The sequence below is a fragment of the Terrapene carolina genome, unplaced genomic scaffold (genome assembly GCF_002925995.2).
Source record: "Terrapene carolina triunguis isolate 2854851 unplaced genomic scaffold, T_m_triunguis-2.0 Scaffold714, whole genome shotgun sequence".
In the NCBI taxonomy this organism is placed as follows: domain Eukaryota; kingdom Metazoa; phylum Chordata; order Testudines; family Emydidae; genus Terrapene; species Terrapene triunguis.
Genome location: NW_020665065.1, coordinates 6,504,238 through 6,529,582, shown reverse-complemented (window position 1 = coordinate 6,529,582; position 25,345 = coordinate 6,504,238). Strand labels below are relative to the sequence as shown.

The 25,345-nt window shown below is 46.6% G+C and overlaps 1 protein-coding gene across 3 annotated transcripts in view; it reads left to right on the top strand.

Annotated features, from left to right (window-relative positions):
* Positions 1-25,345, top strand: part of MIB2 (mindbomb E3 ubiquitin protein ligase 2) — a 109,700-nt gene that overhangs the window by 626 nt on the left and 83,729 nt on the right. The window contains exon 2 of one of the 3 annotated variants that reach the window (XM_026660036.2): positions 16,165-16,242. The exons of the other annotated variants lie outside the window; for them this stretch is intronic. The gene's annotated coding sequence lies outside the window, so the exon portion shown is untranslated. The remainder of the gene's footprint in view (positions 1-16,164; positions 16,243-25,345) is intronic. 3 annotated transcript variants of the gene reach the window in all.

The following is a 25,345-nucleotide window of genomic DNA, read 5'->3' as shown; positions in this document are numbered from 1 at the left end:
TGAGGGAAGAGGGTTTAATCAGTATAATCCTCACCCCCAGATACCAAGCAACCAATTACTGTGGTAGCTAAATCACTTGTCTGTGGCTTCAGGTTGTTGGTGGGTGAATAAGCAATTGGGAGGGGAATCCCTGATTTTACTGAGGCTTTTATTTTTTTTTTACTGTAAATATTCTGCATTGTTATGGTTGGAGTGCTTCCACACATCACATGTTGATTGGCATCAAAAAGAGCACGTTTGAGTAACCTTGACAATGAGCTAGCAGAATCGCTGTCCCCTTGTTCCAGTCCGTTGCCTTCTGCTCTACATCACAAATGTCCTTGTGTTTCTGTGGCAGTTAATTTGAATCATGAGGTTGAGGATTCATGTCCCTTCACCGCCAAAGCTCTCTTTCTTGAGGCAGCATGGTCTTGTGAATAGGACAGGGGCTGGGGGTCATGTGACCTGATTTTATTCCAAGCTCTGTTGCTGACCTGCTGTGTTACCTTGGGTGAGTCATGTCACTGCTCTTTGTCATCCTACTCTTTCTGGCTTGTCTATTTCTGTTGTAGCAGGGACTGTCTCATGTATTTGGAGCCCTGAGCTCAGTTAGGGGCCTGTAGGTGCTGCTGCAATACAAATAGGTAATAACTTTCCTAGTTGTCATTTGGTACCATCACCTTTGTTTCTTGGGGTAATAATTTTGTTTCCGTTTTTATGCAGAACCCCAATACATTTCCCTTTCTGCACCTCCTCCCCAGTGCATCCACCTCAGACTCATGGTCTGGGGAATACTTTGTAGAGCTGTTTACATTTGATTTGGGGCAGTCAGTGTTGTTTGTGTTTTCACATGATTTTTGAGGGGATGGGGGGGAATCAAACTTTGGAGAATTTTCTATAACCTGGTGGGTTTCTATAGCTTATTTGCATAGGCTGTACAGGGAGCATTGGGTTCTTTGTACCTCCAAGGTATGGTACCCACTTCTTGCCCCTTCTCCCACATGGAGAGCCCACAGCATATAATCATAAAAGCATAGCGTTAAAAGGGACTGCAAGGGTCATCTAGTCTAACCCCCTGCTATGTCCTACTGTCCTTGTTCAGTCTGCAATGGCTTTTTATGCTCAGTTAAGTTTGTGACCTTTTGTGGCGGTTGGTAGCACAGTGGCTTTTTTCAGATCAGCATTCACTCCTAATTCCCCGGGAGCTGTGATGTTCACTGACTGTTCCTTGCTGACACTCTGCATATGGCAGCGGCAGCAGCAGAGGTAGTATTGGCAATGTCATGTCTCTGTCTGAGCTTCAGCTGATGCCCCAGAAGTTTCAGAGTCTGCGGGAGTGGCGTGTATGCAGTCGCAGCGGCTGCAACCATCTCCGTTCACTATGTTTTGGAGAGGGCTATATTCATGGGAACCTGAACCATCTCGATCAGTGATTCTGGGAGTAACTGACCACCGTAGCCTGTTCTGAGATGGCAGCGCTCTTCTGATGGTTATTGAAATGCGCCAGTTTCCTTTCCTCTCTGATCTCCATTCGTTGCATGCAGGAACTAGCCACGCTTGCCCACGGTTCGGTTGAAGTGGCTTGCTGTGGTGGTAACTTAAACACATTCTCCAACTTGATATGTCCGCAACTACTGGGTCATGTTGCCTTTGCCTGCCTGTTCCTATTTCATCTGTTTTGTTTTTCTCCTTTTCTCAGATATGACTATTCCCCAGGCCTTGTAGACTTCAGGGTCGTGCTGAACAGAGCCGTGCAACTTGTGACAGCTCTGATCATGCCTTTTTGTTTGAGATTTTGTTTTCGGGGGTGTGGGGGTTGATGGCGTGGAATGCAAGGTTCGGTGAGTGGAATTCCCCCCCACCCCCAATATGCATTCTGATTTGTAGCTCACCAGGGGTGCTTATCGGGGAGCTAGACTGGTGTCATAACATGGGGCGGGGAAGGAGCCTGCTGTGTGACTTGCCTCAGTCCTTTTGTAAGCTCTGATTGAAAGACCTGGAGGACTTGGTTGATTCCAGTTTTATTTCTTCTCCTTGCTCCCTGTTGCAGTCAAGATGCGATCAGACAGAATCTCGTCATCTGCTCCTGTTGATTCGCTTCTACCTCAGGAAAGCACCAATTGCCATACTCCTCTAAAGAGGTCAGATGAATGGAGGTTGCTATTAGCAACGAAGAACATCTTTCCAGGCCTCTGTTTTCCTAGGTTCTTGTTCTTATCGGGTTGTGCTGTCCCTTCAGGATTCAGGCGAGGAACCTTTCTTGGCCAACAGCATCCTCCCCAAGATGGAAAACCTCATTACCCTGTTTCTCCTGCACAGGCTTATCCAGCCCCAGCAGGGCTTAAACAAGTAGACTCATTTGCCAGGTGGGCAGGCCTTGCAAACAAACATGCCAGGTAGATAGCCTGGCCTCGTTCCCAGAGGTGCTGGGCACCCACAGTTCCCATTGACATCACTATAGCTATTAGGTGCTCAACACTTTTGGGGGAGGGAGAGAACCAGGTCTCTAACCTGTCGACCTTGCCTGGGTGCTCAAGAGAGGCCACCCTGCCTGCCCTGCCTCTGCTAGCCTGTCTCTTTTATTTTGGGACTTCTAATGCCTTTCCTGTTGTGGCTGCTGCTAAATACTGTAAAAACCCTCTATTTTTCTCTATCTTGTTGCTTTAGGCTCTTCGTGGAACTATAGCACCCAGGCGGGAGGAGGGGGAAATCTCACCAAGCAGAGAGTCTTGTGCATCTGATAAGCGAGGAGAGTTGAGTCTTTATTAAGCGTGGGGAGGATAAGATCTGGGCGAGTGAGAGACATTTATGCATCTCCAAAGCAGATTACTGCTATTGTGCAAACAAGGGACTTGGAACAGTCTTAAAATCCCAGCTGCTCGGTTAGCAATAAGCACTTTGGATACAGTCCTGACACCTTAGAATTCTTCCCCTGCAGGGTACGTGCCATTGAATAACACGGAGTTCCTTTTTTGTTTAAAAAAAAAAAGGGGGGGGGGTCAGGGGGAGAGAAAATGCCCTCACTTCCCTGTGGGGCAGAGGGGTTTTGAGGCTCCAGCCCCCAGTCTGAGAGCTGTAGGTGCTCAGCACCTGTCAGAATCAGGCCCAGCTACCCACAGGATTTCGGGCATACAGCATCTTGTAAGTGGTAGCAAAGAGAGGGTTTGGAAGGGTTACATATACTGGAATGCCAGCCTGATGGCAAAATCAAACTTTTGGGTTAACCTGCTGTTTGGACCCATTTTAGGTGTCTGTTCTACTCTGCCCCAGCATCAGTGGGGCTTTCCATGTGCCCACTGAATGCTGAAATGGGGTTTGGACAACAGGTTACATCTTCCCCTCAGTCCACCCGTGGAACTGTCTTTGTCCTCAGGAGTTGTGCATGAAGATGGAGAGATGGGTTACAGGTTATGGCAGGCATGGTCTGGCGGCCAGGCTACAGTTCTGCCACCAGTTCACTGTGGAATCTTGGGCAAGTTGTTCACTTCTCTGTCTCCCTCTATGCAAAGTGCTGGCCCACTCTTCTTAAAGCACGTAGATCATTGGCGGGAAGACAGTAAGTATTAGTTTGAAGTACGCTGTGTAACTAGTAAATCAGCTGATGCTAACAAACCTGATCCCTAAAACCTATTTTGAATGTCAAAAGAGAAAGCAACAGCTAGCTACTCAATTCATTCTGCTCTTGAGCAGCTGGTGCCTCTCTGGCCGCAGGCACGTCAGGACACATTAGACTTAAATGTCTTGATTTGCTCTCACAGCAGAGAAATGGCAAGGCCCCTGTTGAAAATTGGCAGAAATTCAATGCTGACCCTTCAGCCTGCTTGAAGGGGGATCTGGAACCTGGCGGGGCAGGCAACGAAAGCTCATCTGAAATCTTACTCCTGCCTTGCTCTGTGCCACGGACCCTATGGGATCAGCTTCTCATTTTGACATCCAAGAGCAGTAGCGCTGCTAGCCCAAGGTGCTGATATTACCGTCCATTATTCCTATCATGGCTCTGTTAGGGTATGTCCCCTGGGTGCAGAGTTAACCCAGGGGATCTGCACCCAGGTCTGAGCAGCCACGCTGAAAATCCATGCTCGAGTTACTGTGTCCTCACTGGTACTGCGCTTGCCACTCTGTGTTGCTAGGACTTGTGGGGGCACATCCCAGAGTTCTTTGTTCTGCAGGAAGCGGGGGCACTGTGATTCTTTCCCAATGAATTGTGGGAGAACTTGGTTGTCCTTGGCACACTGCGGGAATTGCAGGAAGGCATTGGAGGGCTATCAGCATTTGAGTCGTTATATATATTAAGCCTGCATCCTCACTGCAAAGTGGGCTGGTTGCTAGCTCAAGTGGAAGCAGCACTTGGGCTTTAGCCTATAACGCCCACCGGGCCAGCAAGCCTGGAGCGAAAGCACCACTTGTGTGTGTGTGGGGGGGGCGAGTTAGGGGCAACACCCAGGTGAAAGCTTGAGTTAACTGTTCAGCAAGGACACACCTTTAGATGTTGGAATCCTCTGCTCATCTCTGTATGGTTCAGTGTCTTCCAGGTCATATTCATGGCTTCTTTTCGAAGCTGGAATATTTTGTGTATTTACTTTGTTTTTAGCATGCCATATAGACATGAAAAGACCTGCTATCCAATGCTGTGGGTACACTACTGGATAATTAAAAGAACCCTGAAACTAAGACACCAACAGCCTGCTGTCTGCACAATCCAGCCCCTACAGAGTACCTGCATGTCAAATATCTGCAGAAAACTTGGAGTCTCCCTTATACCTCCTCCGGCCATTCACACTGATTAAAAAACAGGTACCTGACAATTGTTCAGATTTGGTAGCATTCTGCACCCACTTTGTATCAGGGTAAATTGCTATGCAAAGGGCAGCGTAATGAAGAATCCGGTCATGGGTCTCTTAGTGCTTAATCTATTCCCTTCCACTCTCCTGGTAAACTGCCAGGTGTTGTCTTTATGCCATGTGGGAGAAGCTAAACGTCATCTTCCCAGCATGAGACCACTGTATACCAAATGAGAAATCATCCTAATCATTTCAGGTCCTGCCAGATAATGAGTTGCCTCTAAAGCAACCGGTCCTGGAGATTTGTTTTTTGTGGCACTGAAATCTGATAGAGACCAGGCTCTGAAGTCTTGTACTGACAGAGCTGGGTTTGATCAGCTTCAGTGACGGAGCCTTTTAAGGTTCTAGGCTGCAACATGCGAATTATTAGATGTATTAGATTTAGATAATTAGTCCTGCCACGAGTGCAGGGGACTAGATTCGATGACCTCTTGAGATCCCTTCCAGTTCTATGATTAAAACAAATTGCTGGAACAGACCGTATGGTTTCCTTGTGCTTGGAGGGAAGACGGTCCACCAAAGGCCAGAAGGAAATTCACAGTGCTTATGAGTAATTGTCTTGGGGGAGAGGGGAGGTGTAATGGAGGGGAGGTCCATCGCTGATAATTAGTAACAATGGTCAATGATGGGATATTAAAAGTTACTACAGAGAACTTTTTTCCGGAGGGTCTGGCTGGAGAATCTTGCCCGCATGCTCGGGGTTCAGCTGATCGCCATATTTGGGGTCGGGAAGGAATTTTCCTCCAGGGTAGATTGGCAGTGGCCCTGGAGGTTTTTCGCCTTCCTCCGCAGCATGGGGCAGGGGTCGTTTGCTGGAGGATTCTCTGCAACTTGAAGTCTTTGAATCATGATTTGGGGACTTCAACAGCTGAGTCAAGGGAGAGAATTATTCCAGGAGTAGGTGGGTCAGCTTTTGTGGCCTGCATCATGCGGGAGGTCAGACTAGATGATCATAATGGTCCCTTCTGACCTTAAAGTCTATGAGTCTATAAATGCCCCACCTGGACTTTTGCTTCTAATACTTCTTAATTCTTCAGAGAGCAGCTGAATACTGACCTCCACCAGTTTGCAGCCAGAAGGTTCCTGTATCCTGCAGAAGCCAGTAGGGAGGATTAATTGTTCTACAGGATTAGGCTGTCGATGTCTTGTAAACCTCAATTTCAAGCAGACGTTGACTGGGGCTGCGTTAGCCTCTAATCGGGGGCAGGGAAGGGCGTTTCTATAATGGGAAACCAGAGCTGCTTATTTTTGGTTGACCTGGGTAAAAGAGAGGGAGTTTCTTGGTGTGTGTGTGTGTAACTGGAGGGCAGCATGAGCGTTCGCTGGAGTAATTAGAGGCTTGACGTGATGAACTATTATGCAATTTTTTTTTTTTTAAATCAGTTCAGTATTGAGCTGACTTGTAAAAGTACTGTGCTCCCTCTTTGCTCCAGACAGACAATGTAACATCATGGCGCCTGCTGCTCCCCTTAATGCTTTGGCAACATTTCCACGATAAAGGTTCATTTTCAGAGGCTGTAGAGCTTGTCCATCAAACTGGTCTGGAGTGAGCCGGTGGAGATCTCACTCTGGAAACACGCCCCTCCCCTGCCAATCATCAGGCGGCTGCAGCTAGGATCCAATTAGGTGAAGGCTCGGGTTTGAGGCTGAATCGGAGCTGTGAAATCAGAACCCTGAAATGTCACAAGCTGTCTTCATGGGACTTCACCTCCAAAATGGGGGGAAAACATCTCCAGGGAGCAACTAATTGCACTTGAGATTTTAGCCACCTCCACTCTGGGAAATGGAACTTCTGGCTTTTGGATCTGATCTCTAAGCACAGCCGTGAAGGGGAGGTGGTTCAGACCTAGAGATTCAAATGTGACAACCCTGAAATTTGCAGGGGTTGGTATCTGAGGTTCCAATTCTGGTGCATCTTCTTCTTTATCTGTTTACACAGCGCTTCATAGCAGGAAAAGGATAAAACGTGCTCGCTTAATACCTGCTGAAAGGGGTGCTTGCTTAACACCTCTACAACCAGCTGTTCTAGGGATCCAGGGAGGTTAGAAGATGGGTCTGGATGGCTCTCGTGTGTATTATGAGGAGAGCCCTGAATCCCTTGTCACTGAAATGGGAGATTCCATTCAGCACAGAGTGGCTGGTTTTGGTGGACCACGGAGCAAGTTGTACACCAGCTGTTTCTGATGTATCATCATTCGCCACTGCACTCTTCTTTCTGTTCACTTGAGTTCATTCTCTCCTTCTTCATTATCTTGGCTCAGAAATCAGATGGTAGCATGCCCTGGCATTGAAGGCACTGGACTGTGACTTGGGAGTCCTGGTTCAATTCCTGGCACAGCCACCAACTCCTTAGGGCAGTTACTTGATCTTCCTTGTGTCTTAGTTCCCATCTGTAAAATGGAGATTTTAAAAAAAAGCTTCCTTTTGCTCACTCTTTGGGTATTTCTATGCTGCAGTCTCTGCGTGTATGTGTGTGTAATTGCAGCATGTGTAGACATACCTGAGTTAGCTTTAATCTAGCTATCTTGTGGGCCGATAGCAGTGAAGCTGTGGTTTGCTCTCACAGCTTCACTGCTATCAGTCCACAAGCTAGCTAAATTAAAGCCAGCTCCGCTACATGTGTTGCAATCACACACCCTGATTGCAGTGTAGACGTACCCTTTTGTCTGATAAGATTGAAGTTCCTTTGGGACACGGACTGTCTCTTACTTTGTGTACAGCACCTGGCACAATGGGCTCTGAACTCAGTTGGAACTTCTAGGTGCTACCATAACACACACATACCAACTTTTTAAAGTTGGTGTCTTAACTTTGCCAACTTCTCCCACATTTGGGACCTGCTCAGAGACTATTTGTTGGTTTGGGGGGAAATGTCAAAGCAGGGGTCAAATTTCTTGGTAAGGTTACTGAATAGTAGCAAACCTGATAGCACTTAGATAATGCCAGAGCAATGTCTTTATCAAGGTGAAGGGAGGGATGTTAAGTCATTATCTCGTCACTGCAGCTCCTCTTCCATACCTTTGAAGGGTCAGGCAAGGTCTCCTTCCCTGCGTAGCCGCTTTGGACTAGAATAAAGCCAGCGAAAGAAGGATGTGAAATTCAATTTAGACAGAAAGGATCAATGGGATGGCATTTGTCAAGGACAGGTGTTGATCACAGCAGTGAGATGCATTCAGCGTGTGCTGCCTTTACGCACAGCGCTGGCTGAGTTAATTTTAGCCTCTTCTCTCTGAACATTCCAGTATTTCAGGATGTTGCTGCTCTATACAAAACAATTATGCATAATGAAATGAGGAGACACTGATCCTTGAGCAAAGGCATATTAATAATGCCCTCTTTGTTACTTATAGTTAAATGTGGTCTAAGAGCAGACAAGGTATAGGGCATGCGAACAAGCCAAAGTGCTTACAAGTGACATGGAAAAGCTCTGTCCTTGTTCTTTTTTAAGGGAGGCAGCTATAGCATTTTTAAAAGCTTGCTACTGGGTCTAGTCTGTCATCTGAGACTTGGCTTTGTTCCAAGCTGACTCTGCTATTTAACCTACAGAAACATCATCCCCTCTCTCTCTCGTTTGTTCTGTGCCAGGCTTGAGCTTCTGCAGTTTTCTTGTGGATGCCAATTTGCAAAATTTAAGCCAAACAGAAATTCTAATGGTGTTCCTACATCAAAACATCCCTGTCATTGATGAGGTACAAAGCATAAACGAATGGTCTGCTTCAGACCGGAGGTAGGTGGTGTGGGGGTTGATGGCTTGGCAATGAGACATGGAACCTTTCACTTCTTGGTTAGCGGTGTTTGCGATGAGCCGACCTCCTCTGCAGGCCCATTGTGTGAGCACTTTGCATGGTAACTGCTTTGATTTTTATGTAGCTATTAAAGCGCCTACCTTGGGCATGAGGCACTTTGATGATTTAAAAATACAATTCATTCAAAAAACAGCAGATCAGCAGCAGATCTCACCCCATGTTGAAGCAAAAAGAATATAGCAGGGTGGATTTGATTTAAATCACTAGTCAGGAAAACTCGATTTAGTCATGGATTTCTACATCAAAGTGCATTCTTGTTGGTTGTTATAACCTTTAATACATATTCTTCACAACTCAGATATAGGTTTCATTTTTAGAAGGTACACACTATACATTTTTAAAGTGATTGATTTTGAAAACTTTTCAGATTAGTTTTACAGCTATATCAGAAAATGAATGATTGTTTGGTTATTTCATTTACCAAAGATAATATGAAGTCACTGGGAGGTGAAGTATCTCCAATTCAAAAGGCTAATCATTAGTATTTGGAGGATTTTCTTTCCATGCTGTAATAGGAGGAGAACGTCACCAGACAAACATTTAAATTGTTTTATTTAACTAAAACAACGTTATGTATTCTGGATTTTTTCTTCAACAGCAAACATAATATTTTAACAAAACAAGCATATGAATTTTTGCATTTAGTTAAATGTTCAAGTTTTTTAAAATCAAGTTTGTTTTTGTTTGTTTTTTAACTAAAATAGTTAAATGAAATATTTAAAAAACAAAACAAAAACACACCATTTTTGCTGTTAACAGCCATGTTATCTCTGGAGACATATATCCACAGTTTGAGAACTGCAAAACTAAACATCTCTGATGGTATCTTTGGGTAGAGAGAAAGATTAACCTAAATAATCTAACAGAAGCCCCTGGAAGCCCATAAGATTGGGTCCCTAATCCATGCCCTATTGGAACTCATTTACAAAACTTTTCTTAAACATTACATGAATATATTCTCATACTATAGAATTATAATTTATAATCCCTATTCCATGATGAGATATCCTTGAGCTATAAGGTATCTTAATTAAAACTATTTTTAGATAGGATTTTTCCTCAGGAAGCATTTTATCAAAAAAATCCAATTTAAATAAAAAAAAAATCTGATTTTTTTTTATTTTTATTTTCAAATCATTGATTTTTATCTACCCTGGAATATAGTGTCACCACCTTTCACGCACCCCAAGTCTCTTCCTGCCCTGCCCTTCCCCCTGAACAAATAAATAGGGCTTGCAGTATATCCTGAAGCTCAGTAGATTTGGTCTAGTCCAAACCAAGGCTGTGGAGAAATTGTATTCAGTCGAGTGTTGTATCTCCTCCTGGGTTTAGTTTAGTGAAGTGCAACGCTTGTGGATTTGATTCATGGATGAGGTTTGGACTCTTGCAGATTCTCGCTGCTGAATCCCAAATATAGTCATGACTATAACACCAGCTTTTGCCCATAAATGGTTCTCGTTCAGATGCCAGTTCATATTTTTCATGGGTGCCTCTTGTGTCCCCTGTGTAAAATAGACAGTGAGTCCGGAGGCTGTGCCAGGCCTGCATTTGGATATGAGAGAGAGCGAGAGAAGTCCTTGCAAAATCGGTTGTGTGCTTGAGGATTTTTAGATAATTCTGAGTGTAATTTGCTAATTATTGTGTGGCAAACGATTGGCATGTTAATCACAGGCTCCCCCCTCCCACCCACAGTAAACACATTTAAATCACAATGAATGATTCTGTTACGTGTAGGTATCATTATTATTTTTTGGCACTGTAGATGTGCAAAGTGGTTTTACAACAGGCGACGCTAAGCCCCAAAGACTGGGATGGAGCAGCGTGAAAACATTTGTTCCCTGAAGATGTGGCAGGAGAGGGAGGGAGGTTGGCTTTGACTTTGAAAGCAAGTGGGGGTGTGAGGTCAGGAGTGGGGGAGATGATAAAGGCTCCAATCCTGGACCCATTTAAGTCCATGGGAGTTCTGGCCACTTTTCAATGGGAGTAGGTGTGAAATCTTAAGAGCAGAAGTTTGGGTGAAAAGCAGGAAGCCTGGGGTGGGGAGAAGGGCAGAGATGAGTCAAGAGGGATGATGTAGAGCAGGGGTAGGCAACCTCTGGCACGTGTGCCAAAGGCAGCACGCGAGCTGATTTTCAGTGGCACTCTCACTGCCAGGTCCTGGCCACCAGTCCGGGAGGCTCTGCATTTTAATTTAATTTTAAATGAAGCCTCTTAAACATTTTAAAAACCTTATTTACTTTACATACAACAATAGTTTAGTTATATATTATACTTACAGAAAGAGACCTTCTAAAAACATTAAAAACTATTACTGACACGCGAAACTTTAAATCAGAGTGATAAATGAAGACTCGGCACACCACTTCTGAAAGGTTGCCGACCCCTGGTGTAAAGCTTTGGAGGTGATGAGAAGACCAGACAGTAAGCCCAAAATGGGGAGCCAGCTCGAGGATACAGGAAGTGGGTAAAAGCCAGAGGAGATGGCCCTTCAAGGGGAGCTCCTGCCCCATTCATCATGCTGATAGCCTAGAATGTCAAGTCCATTCACTGTATGGATCCTTAGTGCATGTCCACCATGCACTCACTGTTAGAGCGACACATGTGTTCGTGTTGGGTAGAGAGGGAGCATTAGGCGCCATGGGAAAGGAAGAGTAAAGCTTGAATGTTCAGACCTATTAACCATTGGAAGAACTTCCCAAGGGTCATGGTGGCTTTTCCATCGATGACCAATTTCCATCAAGGCTGCATGTTTTTCGAACAGATCTGCTTTGGGAATTATTTCGGGGAAGTTCTATGGCCTTGTGACGCAGGAGGTCTGATGAGATGATCACATTGGGCCCTTCTGGCCTTGGAGTTGAGGAATTGTCAATGGGACGTAAGCACGTGCTTAGCGCTTTGCTGCCTCAGGGCCTAAGTCCTTACCGAAGGCAAGGAAACCGGTATGTAAACGTGTGACCTGAGCTTAATCTAGAAGTTAATGCTGAGACTTGTTAACGGCTCAACAGCCTGCTTGGGTCAAATAACTTAGGCCTTTGCCAGAGGCAGATGATAACTTTTAGCACCTTTCACCAGAGGATCCCCAGGCAGCTGAGCTATGGGAGTGTTGTCCCCATTTTACAGATGGAGAAGCTGAGATCTAGAGAGACCTGCTCATGTGAGCAGGATTAGCCTGAGAGAAGCTAAATGACCCGCTCAAGATTTCATGGTGATTGCGGGGGAATGTCATAGGACAGTGCTAAAGAATTACAGAAGAGACATTTTCTTCTAACATGGAACAAAGAACTTTATGAGAATAGGGAAAACAGTGTCTCTGCCTTTCTCTCTCTGTCGCACAGTGTGCATCTCTGGCTCACCCCCTGGACTGCGCACATCCACTCACCAGAAAGAGAACCCCAGTCTCCTGCTTCCCACTCTGTCTGCTAGACCCCACTGCTTCCCTCCTTCCTGCTCTGCAGAGATGTTTCTTCAGGAGGCGAAGTTGCATCATTTCCTTCCCTCTGTCTCTGCATTTTTTTTTTTTCATGTCTCACCTCAACCCAAATGTAACTGGGCTGTGGAGCAGCATTTTTGACAAGAGGGTGCCACGGTAGCATAGGAATCCAATTCCTTTCCATGCTCGTTGAGGAGGGGATGCGTGCTCAGTCCTTTATTGGAGCTTGGGGATCTATTTTAAAGGCTTCCCAAAGCTTGTGTCCTTCCTCATTTTAAAAGTGCCATGTAGGGACTTGGCACACAGAGTGCAGCTCTCATGGTCTCTGTGAGGTTTAGCATTGGGGGAAAGGTGCCATTTTGTCAACCTTGGGGACATCCTCGGGACAGATATAAGATGATGTGAAACTCCCCATTCCCTGGAAGGACAGCCTCTGTGGGATCGGAAAGGATTTCAGACTCCACACCCTGTACAGTCAGTAGATCTCTGCTGAAACTGCCAACAAGAGAACTAATTAGTGCCAGTTGCAGTACGAACACTTGCAGTGTTGTCAGTTTCATGATTTCAGCATGAATCTTGTGATATTTGGTTTTTCATAAGCACCAGCTCCTGCTGCCAAGCAATTACGTGAGAATCTTAGCGTTCATCTTCTATAAGTAAGTTAGGGTTCTTTTTTTGTCCGTCTCCCCCCCCCCCCCCCCCCCCCAGTGATCTGCAGGAATGACTAGCTTGTGTTTTTCTATAGCTTGTCTTATTGAGGCTACATGGTTACCCTATAGTTCAACCCCCAACCTGGAGGAAAGGTGCCCTGCTTTTTATCTCCTCAATAATGTCACAAATCGGCAAGGCAGCAGCTGCATTTACCAGCTTACACAAGCTTTGGTCATCGAAAATCTACAACTTAAAGACCAAACTACAAATCTTCAACTCAAGTGTTATTTCCACCTTTAACGTATGGATATGAAAGCTGGAAATCCCCCAAAAGTACCATTTGACATCTCATCACCTTCTGAAGCAAGGGCCTCAGGAAGGTACAAGGTCTCAAATGGAAGGGCTTTATAACAAATGCTGAGATTCATCAGAGTTCACCAACTCCCTATCTGTAAAGTCCAGAAAAGAAAATGGAAATATCTGCATTTGTGTTTTAAAATGAAACCACATCATCTTCCATGGCAGGTGTGTCATCAGGCAGCAGGAGGAACGCCCAAAGGAGCCAACCGAAAGCATCTCTCCATTGAGTATTACTCAGAAAGGGAAAAGCCGATGAGACTTAACAACACAGAGGAGATGCAAAGAGCTGCTGATGATAGACAGGAAGGGTCGAGCCTTGTTCATGCCCATAGCAATGTTTGACAGCATGGGAAAGATTCAGATGCAGAAGGTTTTAGCCCTCATGTTTGTGGAGAGAGGCTTGAAAATGTGACCTGAATGTCCCCTAAAGGGTCAGAAAAGAGCCCAAAGTGTATTATTTTTCAAAAGTGTCAATTCTGGGGGCACCCGACTAGTTGGTGTGTGGTGGGTGGGTGTTGTTTTAAATACTGCAGGGTTGACGATGCTGCATTTGTTCTCTGGGTTGTGAGCTGGAATCGAGCTGGTGACCTAAAGGTTCTAGACCCGCTCTAGTTTAAAGAAAACTCTGGCCCCAGTTTGGACATGCTTGAAGAGATGGGCAGCTCTGAAGCTCCCGTGACGCACTGGTATGAAAATACAGAGCCATTCTTTTAAAGTCCCATGACCAGGCTAGTGCTACAGTGCAGGGCTGGGGTAGACCCTGCTTGTCAGAAGAGGGATAAACCCTGTGAACTGTCCAAAGCAGATAACTAGAAAGTAGTGAGTAGCACACTGAAGGGTCAGCGTAGGCTCTTAGCAGCATGACATCTGGAGGCCACCCACACAGCTGCAGAGAAAGCTCTTAAAGAAATCAGATGTGACCAGTGGAAGATAGCTGTCAGTCGGAAAGATCTCCGCCTTCTGCTTGCACCCACAGCAAGAGAACCAGCTAGTAGGCCAATGGGTGTCACTTCAACATAATGATTCTATTATCCGTTTAAGGGCCTAACTTTTTTTTAAAGGTGCTGAGCCCCCCAAACAAACAGAAGGTAGCTTTTAAAATGGTGGTTTTGTTTTGAGGTTTTTTTGGCGAAGGTTAAATATATTTAAAGGTGAGTGGGATCCATCCGAGCCTTATCGGTGAGGGAGTGGCAGGGAAACTCAAGGAACTGATCCTAAATGCCTGAGATGCCTGTATTTGCCGCTGTGCCAGTGATTGGGAACCACTCTTGTGTGCCCTTGTTCCTGTGCAGAATCCCACTGAAGTCAATGGGACACCACCAGGCTCAGCACGAGCCCTTCGTCCTCCTCTTCGCAAGTAAACCTGCTGTAGTCGTTGTTAGTGGGTTGGCACCTTGCTACTCTACTGCAGTACCTAGAGGATGAGTGGGGCTTGATTCAGCCATCACTGGCACTGGTGTGAATCAAGAGTAACCCCACTGGAGGCACTGGAGTTAAGTTGCTCTGAATTTATGCTGACCGATGTGAGAGCAGAATTGTGCCTCAGGCCTGTACGTCTGAGCAGCCACGTGCTGTATTCCCGGGTTCTCAGCGCTGCATGTTTGTGTACTGAAAATTAGTAACCACTTGTGAATTTGGCTGAGCTACGGCAGGAACAGGAAAGAACAAAGCGAGTGGCGTTTGTTTTGAGGGAGCTAATTGGCCTGCAGTCATTTTCTGTCAGCGTCTCTCTGACCACAAGGCTTGGGTAGTGTTTATGTGATAGTGTTGCATGAACAGAGAGATGCTGAGGACCAATGTGAAGCACAAATCCTCTTTTCTTATCTGCTACCAAAATGCACAGCTTGAGTAACCACCTTTCTGTTCTGCCTGTTAAGCACTTATCTCTGATCCAAAGGGACCATGGTCCATTCCAGTGATCCCTTTGGATATCTGCATTCAGTTAATGAGATTACAGCTACTTGCAAATATTGATTTTTATTTTTTATTTTTTTTAAATAGGACCATTATTCACACCTCATTCTCAAAATCCTTGCAAAGCTTTCTGCTCCTCATCAATGAAAGCATCACAGCTGTATTGGCTTGAATTCTGTGACTGTCACCCTTCTACCTTCCTAATGTGTAACTGGGAGGGAGCATAGTCTATGGTACAGGACTGACGGTGGTGAGATGGGGGTTTACGTCCCAGTTCTGCCACTAATTTGCTTTGTGAGCTCAGCCAATTGTCTAACTGCTGCGTGCCTCGGTTTCCCTGTTTATGTAGTGCGGGTGACTCTCTTGCTATATTTGTATGGGGCCTAGCAAAATGGGGGTGCAGTTCCAGTGGGGGGCCTCAAGACACTTCTGTAATAAACTTGAATAATAATTTTTACCCGCTTTGCGGCAATGCTGAGGATGTTGACGTTCAATTTTCTTTCTTGCGTATGCATTCCTCAAGGTGCTCCGATAGCAGACGCTGCAGCAACACAGGACGTTACTGTGAGAATGTCGTTAGCCGCTCCCGGTTAAAGCATTGTTGAAGTTTTAGATGCTTTGGACCAAAAGTTTCATTTTTACTGAGCAAAACTCAGCTTTGTCACTTCCTAGCAATACGTGGGTACGATACGTGGGAACTGCAGCTGGGAGCTCGCATCCCAGTCTGGGTAGACAGACATGTGCTTGTGTTCTAAAAATAGCCGTGCAGCTGGGAGTAGCATGGGTGGTGGCTTGGGCTAGTTGCCGGAGTCCGTATTCAGTGAGTCCAGGCAGGTTTATGCTTGGGTGACTAGCCCAAGCTGCTGTCCAGGGTACCCCCAGCAACATGGCGATTTTGCAGTGTGCTAGCTCAAGGAGAGCTAGCGCATGTCTGTCTGCCTGCACTGGGACGCATGCTCCCAGCTGCAGAGTGAACACACTCTATGAGCAGGTGGTGGTGGTGGTTTATCTTAATTGTGTTGTTGCTAAGAATAGTTACACCAGAAGAGAAAATCACGTGGGGGGGAGTCAGAAGGGGTCCTACCCTGTCTTGTCAGAGGCACTTGATATTTGTAAAGAGTCTAGTGCTTTTAAGTCTCAAAACAACCTTGTGAGGCAGGTCTGTCTTACCTTTATGTTTCAGGTGGGGAAACTGAGGCACAAAGTTGAAGTGGCCAAGTGTGACTGTGTCACTCTCTCCGAAGCAGAATCAAGAATAGAAGTGAGTCCTGGCTTCGTTCTCTTGTTCTATCCATGACACGGCACTTCCTCCTTTCAGCAGGAGTGTGGTTGCTCAGTCTTTCGCATGTTTTGGTAACTCGAGGACATTGAATAGAGGAAGGATGCTCTTGTGCCTATGGCACCGGACTGGGACTCAGGAGTTCTGGGTTTTTCTCTGCCACAGACTCCCGGTGCGACTTGGGCACGTTGCTTAATCTCACTGCCTCAGTTTCCCATCTGTAAAGTGGAGATAACAGTACTCCCTCTCTCTCTGAGCTCTTCCCTTGACAGGTGTTTGTACAGTGCCTAGCACAAAATCTGGAGCCTCTAGGCAGTACTGTACTACAAGTATTAAATTTCTTCCCGCAAATGTTTTCCCTCTCTTGTAGCCTTGATATTTCAATTCCCCGGTAGGACATTTATAGATCATGGGTGAAATCCTGATTTCAATGTAGACCGTGTCTAAATTCTCACTGACTTCAATGGGGCCAGGATTCACCCTGTGGTGGGAATCTTTGGGCCCAATCCTGCTCATTTTAATCCCATTTCAATCTTAGGCCCTGCAATGATATGTGAACAAAATTGTTAGACATTTTCTAAAAAAAATAAAACCCAAGCAAACCTCTGAGCAAAAACCAGTGCTAGGAAGATGTGTGTTAAACTTCCCTGCTCTGTCACTCTGCTGTTTGCTGCATCCCGTTCTCCAACCTTTTGTTTCAACATCATCTCTTTAGATTGTAAGCTCTTTGTGGCAGGGATCTTCTTTTGTGTTCCTAGAATAAAATTTGACACTTAGTACTTGTCACCCGTAGACTTAGAAGCACTTCACAAAGGTGGGGGAGGATCATTAACCTCCTTATGCAGAGAAACTGAGGCATAGAAGAGTTAAGTGACTTGTTCTGGATGTCTAGCAAGTCAGTGGCAGAAGTAGGAGTAGAACCTAAGGCTCCTGAGTCCTACCTGTTGTTATGCACCAGTGGAGTTTCTAGCACGCTGTTGGGTGATGTCTATAATACCTGTGTGAGCGTACCCAACAGGATTTGGTCCCTAATCTAATGCCTTGCGCTTGGCTGGCTGAGTGCTGCACCCAGCGAAGATAACAGCAGATGGATGACATGTGCCTTCAGTCCGGGCTAGTAAGAGCTGTCCCTTTAAGTGCAAGTCACAGCTCTCAGGGGCTGTGCCAGATGACAGTCAGGGAAGAGGGAGGCTTTGTGCTGTATTTTAAGCCTCGTTGTGGGTGAACGAAGAGCAGGGATTTCTCTGCAATCACAGCTCGGATTTTTCTTCCCACCGCACCCGATCTCCAGGCTAAGCAGCTCAGGCAGCAAATTTTTTTGTAAGGAGAAACCCCAAAGGAGTTTGCTGCTCCAGCCGTGGGGAGCCTGGACTGGTGTTAAGTCGCCTGCATTCCTTTCTGTGCGGAGCTGGACCATTTGGGGAAGCTTGCCACCTGGTTTCATTTAACAAAGTGGGTCAGTTTCTCTTTTCTTGGAGACAGGGAAGGGGCTTTTTTGTACTGACGTGTGGGGCTGGGGGTGTTGCTGGTTTCCAGTTCAGCACCAACGTGTGCCCAGAACAATGCCATTCTGAGAACTGAAACAAAACTGCAGCAGCTGTTTCTCTCTGTGGGAACCTTTCTCCCCCTTCCTCCCCGCCTCCACACCATTCAGCTTCTTGACTCTGCTGGTACAGAGCGGGAGGCAGACTGCAGGCTTCCAGTGCACTAAAATAGCAGCAAACAGAAGAACCTGGGATCCTCCGTGCTTAATTCACCCTCTTCCTGTTGAGCCAAACATGGAGACTTCATGTTGAATCTTTCTGGGAATTCAAACCCCTTTTTCATGCCTTCCCACCCCTACCCCCCAGCCTGGACTCTCCAGATACTGTCAGTTTCTCCTGTGGCAGCTCTTGAGAAGCCAGATCTATTTTAACAGCCGCCTTTTTAGATGTGCCAGCTGTATTCTTTGGAGGGGGTGGGAATATATCTTGGGGAGGGGAGTGGAAGGATGTAGCATGAATCTTAACCTCCCAGCTGCCTGTTTGGACGCACGTTACAGGGTGGCAAGGAAGCCTTTGGATTTTCCTTGCAGACCTTTGGGATGCTCTGCTCCAGAGAAATTGTTTATGCCTAGCACGTTCGTGGAGATGCACCTGCTTTTCCGCTAACAGGTAATGGCTTTTCCCAAATTGAGTTGCTTTCAGTGCTCTCTGTGCCGAGACAGGCTGTCTGTTTGAATAGCTTGGGAGGGTCTGATTATTACACCCCTGTCCTCCAGCTGCAGTGTTGTTCGTAAGGAATGCGCCTCAGTGTGTCAGGTGCACATGTTTGGCAATTGCTGCGGCACATATTTTAAACAGAAGTTGTGGCCGTGCTTCTTTGCAGGGTTATTTATTGAATGCTTGCCTCAGTTTTGCATTGACTTCTAGGGACACTACTGCAGATTCTCCCTCTTGGATTCCAGGTAGGTTTTATTTTTAACTCTATAACTTTAGAGTGGGGAAGTGTTGGCACTTGAAACTTGTGGCTCAGATAACTCGGGCCTCAATCTGATCCGCGCCAGTGTAGCTCCATTGACAATTCTCAGGCCGTGTGAGACTTGCCCCCATCCCATTTCTTTAAGGCAGGTAATATGCCCCAAGGGCAAGTAAACTTAGTCTGAGGAGACAACCTCATCTGGAAAATACAGCATTGCTTTTAAAAAAGCTGTTGGTTGCTATGTTAAAACTGCCCCAGTTGGTCCTTCCTGGCTCCTCCCTGTAGGGTGACCAGATGTCCCAATTTTATAGGGACAGGCCCGATTTTTGGGTCTTTTTCTTATATAGGCTCCTATTACCCCTCCCACCCCCGTCTGGATTTTTCACACTTGCTGTCTGGTCACCCTACCTCCCCCTGCCCCCCTCCACAGCGCAGAAGTACCTTGAGCACCACCAAGTTAGCCCACTGGTTACGCCTTCCTGTTTAGTACAGCTGGCTTTGTTTCCAGTGCCATAGGAACATCTGCATCACGTGGGCCAGACGTTAGAAGGTGCTACAGAGGTGAGCAAACAGCAGAGTAGTTGCAACATTTCAGGCTGATGTTCTAAGGCTAGCTTGACCGAGGAGTTGTGCACACAGAGTCAGTAGGCAGCATTGCTCTATTCCTGTAGCCGGAATATTTTCTTCTCTCTCTAAAACGGGATGGAAAGGTCACACCTAGCGCTTTCTCGTCTGCATCACAGTAGACTGAAGCTCTGGAGCATAACCTGGATGCTCTTGATTTACGTGAAGCCCTGTTAAGGTCAGGATTCATGGATACTGTCATGTCTCTTGGTAGGTTATTTTAAACCCCAGGCTTGTGGCAATGGAAGGTGGCATTTTTCCCTTGGCCATCCTGGCATCCCTGCCCCTTGCTCCCCAGAACTATACGACTCAGACATCTTTGGGAAGAGGGGAAGGGGGGGCTCTTTGTTTTAATGAGCCGTGCTTTAGTAGAGGAGTGCTCCCGCTTCATTGCCAGTAAAACTCAGGATCCCGTCGGCTGCTGACTTGTCAGACTGTGTATGTTGTAACTGCTCTAGTCATCTGGGTGGCAAACAAAGAAGGTTTTGATCCTGGTCCTTGTCTTGCTGTGCTGAACACGTACAGCTCTCCCGTGGATTAGGCGTGAAGGCAACATGCTCAGTACCCGCTTGCATGCACGTGGAAGGCGCACGGCAAAAAGGCAGCCTTCTGGGTCAGCAGTCAAGGGACTGCCTGAAGGTGGCTGCTGCACAGATACCTTCATTAGCGTCACAAGGGTACAATGGAATATGAAGCTGCCCGGGAAACCACTTTCGTATAGACTGGTCTATTGGAACATCAGATTGTCAGAGCAGAGCTGTGGAGAGGGTTGGGCTGGACCCTTTCGTCTCCTCTTATGAGCCTTATTCACAGGGGCTGGAGACCTGCGAGGCCAGACTGAGGCTCAGTACCGGGGGGGGCGAGGGGGCAGTAAGTCAGTCTGGTGGTAGTTGACTTTCAGATCTGTATCCATTACAGCGGCTGTTTGGATTCCTTGTAGCTTGTTAAGAGTACTAGCTCAGCATCACGTCAGGTTCCTCTGGTATCAACACAGACCTCTGGCAGCTCTGCCGTGCGATGGCCAGTACCGACTCGTAAAGCGAGGTCTGGTCGAACACCAGCAATGACCAGCCGAGCAGTGGGGTGGTTGAGTCTCTTTCCCAAAGTGCCCCTATGCAGGTGTGGGCGTCCCAATGGCCACAGTGCAAGTAAGGCCTGTTACGAAACCATAATGCCAGGAGGAATGCTGGGAAGGGGTCTCTGGATGCCTAGAGAAAACGATGCTTCAGCTGTGCTCAGGGTGACGAGTGACGTGACCCGGGTCCTGCTGAACTGAGGTTGGTGCTCGGCTATCAGCCCACCCTGCCATGCACCTTTCACAGCACACAGCGTGTGTCAATCCACCTGTGGCTTGAGTAGCCACTGGCTAGCTGGCTCTGCTGTTTAGATAGCAAAGGAGTGTCCTCAGATCACAGTAACTTTTTTTCCTTTTGCGGGTTTGAGAGGCATCCTGGTGTGGTTACTTTAAAAGAAGTAATTAATTCCCTTTAAAGACCAAACTCTCTGGAGGCCTGGCTGCATAGCTCACTCTAGTCCTGGGGGCAGGTGAGTAGCCTTCAGCTCCTTTGAATGGGGGGGGACGACACACAATTCTTCACACTTCCTTGGGCCACATACTGCTCTAATTCCAGGCCTCTCATGCACTTTGTCAGTCACAGATTCCTCTGCCTCTTGTACGTCATGCCTCAACCTACTCAGGTGTGACAGCAAGACTTTGCCCAGGGGGAGCTGGGTGGGAAGCTCCATATTAGCCACACTTGCTTCCCTTAGCTTGCTCTCCTCCCCTGGCTTTCCCCATCAGAATAGCTGATTTGGGGGGCCCCTAGGGAAGTAGCTTTGCCCTGGGCTCAAAACAATACAAGAGGAGCCCGTTTATGGAACTGTGATCTGGAACAAGAGGCGAGCAGGCGAATCCACAATCTGATCATGTTCAGGAAATGCTGCAAAACCTTCTACTTCAAGAAAGCCTTTCCACCAGAAAAATGGCATAGAATGGCACACTCAACACTAAATCCCCTACCACCACAAATTGATTCATTTCCTCTCTAGCATTTAAAAAAAAAAAATTAACCCCACAGCCTGAATCAGAGTTTTAACTACGTGAGGTTCCAGAGATCCTGTCAAGCCCAACAGGGACATCGCTGTTATTGATTTTTAGGTGGAAAGTGCTTGGATACTAAGGGGATAGAGTTTTCTCCTGCTGCCCAAGAAACTGAGACCAACAGGTGGTCTATTAATAGTGCCACTCTAAAGCAGTGTTACAAAAGGGGATCCTTTCTCTGCCCTTCATAAGGAAGGAAGTACTCAATACCCCCATTTTATGGAGGGGCAAGTTGAGGCAGAGGGGTTGAGTGAGTTGGCCAAATTCATGCAGTGAATCAGTGGGAGTTCTTGCCGCTAATTGTGTTTTCAGGCCACACTTCTCTGTTCTGGTCATTTGAAATACCATTTTTTTCCACTGAAAAAGACTTAAAAATAAATCTGAGCTTCCTTGGAATGTCCACCTACATTTATATATGTGATGTTCCAGTTATGCCTCAAGTCCATTGGGTGCCACAATAAAAGTATGAGTGCTGCATTATAAATTGTTGTTGGATGGAAATATGATTGCATATGCTCATTTCCCTTTGTCCCCTGTTCCCCAAAAAAGAGAGAACTGGAAAACAGCATAAGAGGACACAAGGTTATTAGAAGTTCTTTTTTAACCCTGCAAAGACTTAACAGAAATCTCACCATTTTTATTTGCCCAAAATGTTGTATTATATTCCTCAGTGGATATTGAAGGTGGTACATGGCCAGGGGAGGAGTTTATTCTTAGGCCTTGCTAATTCTACTGTCATTGTTGGATGGTATTTTTAAACATCACAGTGCCACACAGGGTACCAAGCCGCTCCATGAACAGTAGGTATCACACTTGCCTTTCAGTTTTCCCCTGGTAGCAAGGTGCCCGGCCTGGCTGGAACTGGCCCTGACTCCATCATTTGCAAAGGGGTGTTGTGTTCGTAGTTTCTTGTCAATATTTTCATCTTTCTACAAGTAAGCAGTACAGTACAGCATGTGTTAGGGGCTGAGTGCAGTGTAATTGGTCCCGGGATATTACAGAGACAAGGTGGCTGAGATGATCTCTTTTATCGGACCAACTTCTGTTGGTGAGTGAGACAAGCTCTTGAGCTACGCCGAGCTCTTCTTCAGGGGCTAATGATGGCTGCAGTGGGCTCGGGGGAGCCAGGGGGTGCACTAGCATGAAAGGATGCTGGGGCAGGTTTTCAAAAACACAAATAGCAATTAGGTCTTAACTCTCATTGAAAGCCCCTGGGAGAACCTAATTGCCACTTGTGCCTTTGGCAACCTACCCTAGTGCCTATGTAAGCAAACCTGGGTATACAGATGTCGACAGGTTTGTGACTTTCTGATTCAAAGGTCATGAGTGGGCTGCATCTACTCCAGTATTATCTCCTATCAGGAGCAGACACCTAGCCCATCCACTGGGCCTACCCTAGACAGCAGGGTGGCCCACGCTGGCACTCCTGCTAACATCACCTGAGCTGTACCAGAGGGAGATAGTAATAAAACATACCAGTGTAAGGGGTGGCTGTCTGCCAATAATCAGCTTTTTCCTTTCCAAGCACATTTGAAATTCTGTCTCCCCCAGCATCAGTCCCAAACTGACTCCCCTAGATAAGTGAAACGGGCAGCTCCAGGTGACGTGGCTTCGGAATGCAGGGGTCCTCTCAATGGGCACCCTCCAATACAGCAATATCTGGCTTGCTTTGTTGCTAATATCAGTGATTCCCCACCCCCACCATAAATGATTCTTTCCCCCTCCCCCCGCAACTAGTGTGGAGAGTCTTTAAAAATGTACACAGGGGCTTTGTAAAGCCGTTCGTTAAAGCACAAAAGCCAAGGTGGCTGCATTTTTCCCACAGTCCAGTCTTCCAACTTAATCAAGCGCAAAAAAACAAAAAATGTTGCCATCACCTCTCTTTGGCGGCAGTTCCAAATATCCCCTGGTTTGACATCAAGAGGAGATAATGGGAGTTATGCACCTAATTTCCTGTCTGCCCCTCTGAAATCTTACCCCAGAGAAGACCTCGGGGTTTTTATGCAGCTGTAACTGCATTGGAAATGTTCTGGCTAGCTTGCATGTCCTGCCCATCTGTTTTAAAGCCCAGGGTGTGAGGGTCATTGCATTGAATAAAAAACAGCTTAACCTGTTCAATTCGCCAGGCCGATTTCATAGCCAGGGTCTGTCAGAATGGAAGCAACAACGCACAAAAAAAATGCTGGCCTGCTTTATTTATTGTTAAGGGTGGATTTGGAATTGCCTCTGTCTCTGTGCAGAAAAGAGGCTTTCAATTTGCTTGGTAAAGGCAGCTGTCACTTTAAATGCAACAGCTGGACTGTAATTAAGATTTAATCTAAATAAGAGAGAGGAGCCTTGCAAAATAAACAAATATATATATAATTTTTCCAGCTGCACACTCTGATGACATCGCACATGCAGGAACCAGTGACAACACTGATGATGTTGTGTTTAAAGGCCTGACTATTAAAATGTTTCTCCTTGCTTATAGGGCTCTGTAGCAGGTTTACCAGCCATTGTTTTTCTGAATGAGAAGGATTTCAAAGCATTGGAGTGGATCTGTAAATGGAGACATTTTGTTCCTTTAATTTTGTCTGCATAAAAAGGGTTTTTCATGGTCTCTTTCCCAGCTCGCCATCCATTTGACCAATAATACAAAGGGCATTCTGGAGCGCTGGGGGCTGCCATAGTACCAGCATTTCCTTTCCTCTTGGGTTTGCACTCCTGCTGGGTTAATAAGACAAGCACTTGTCATACTTTTGTGGGGGTAGCAGGGAGTGGAATAATAAACCACCCCTAAATTGCCTGTCTGGGGATCAGTGTGGGAGTGGGTCATGGCTGATAGGGCATGAAAGTTCCACTGCCTGCAGTCTGTAATTGGAACGCATCCTCTTCTGCATGTCATGCTGTGATGGATTGTGTGGGACTCTGGCTGCAAAGATTGTCCTCGCAAAGGCCACAGTTCCTTAGTGCGGAGCTAATCATCGGTCAAGGCCTTTCTCTCTCGTGTGTATCTAGTTTGGGCATGGCAGAAGTCTGTACAAGGGTCTTGAATGCAGGAAAGGTGAGGGCATGGCAAATGGATGGGAAGATGTTCTATGGGTAGGTGATAGCATCTGGAGTGGGGGGAGAGACCGATTGGAATGGGGGAAGGAGACTAACAGGGTGACGGAGGAGGGTGTGTGTGAGAGAGAGACATAAGAGATGAGAGGGAGGCTGGAGTGGTATTTTGTGGGGCCTGGTAAAGGTTGGGTATGTGTACAGTGCAAACACAAAACCCACAAGAGCAAGTCTCCAACCCCAGGTCCGCTGACTCTGACTTGTGGGGCTCAGGCTCCTGGGCTACAAATAGCAGTATAGACATTCGGGCGTTGGCTGGAGCCTGGGCTCTGAGAACCTCCCCCCATTGTTGGGTTTTAGCCTGAGCCTGGATGTCCACACAGGTATTTTTAGCCCCATAGCGTAAGCCCCAGGAGCCCAAGTCAGTTGACCTAGGCTCTGAGGCTCGCTGCCTCGGGTCTTTTTTGCAGTGTGGATAAACCCATTGAAATGTGATGGACAGTTGGTTCCATGTGAAACGATTATGTCCCCTTCCCTGCTGCTGTCTATCCCCACCCTGCAGTGAGTTCCTTGTGAGCACCCGTATGGCACTCATCACAGGATCGAGGCCTTTGCTTCCAGGAATTATTTCGGTGAAGTTCTACAGCCTGTGTTTTTGCAGAAGGTCAGATTCAATGACCGTAGTGGTCCCTGCTGGCCTTAGAGCCTATTGGCCAGAAGAGGGGCGATCATTCCACAGGACTTGTCAAGTGGCTGTGAAGCGTGTTTGTGTCTAAATGGGGGGAGGATGGAGGGGAAAAATTGGTTATAGAAACAAATCAAGTGGAACGGAATAGCTAAAATGAGAACACCATGGAA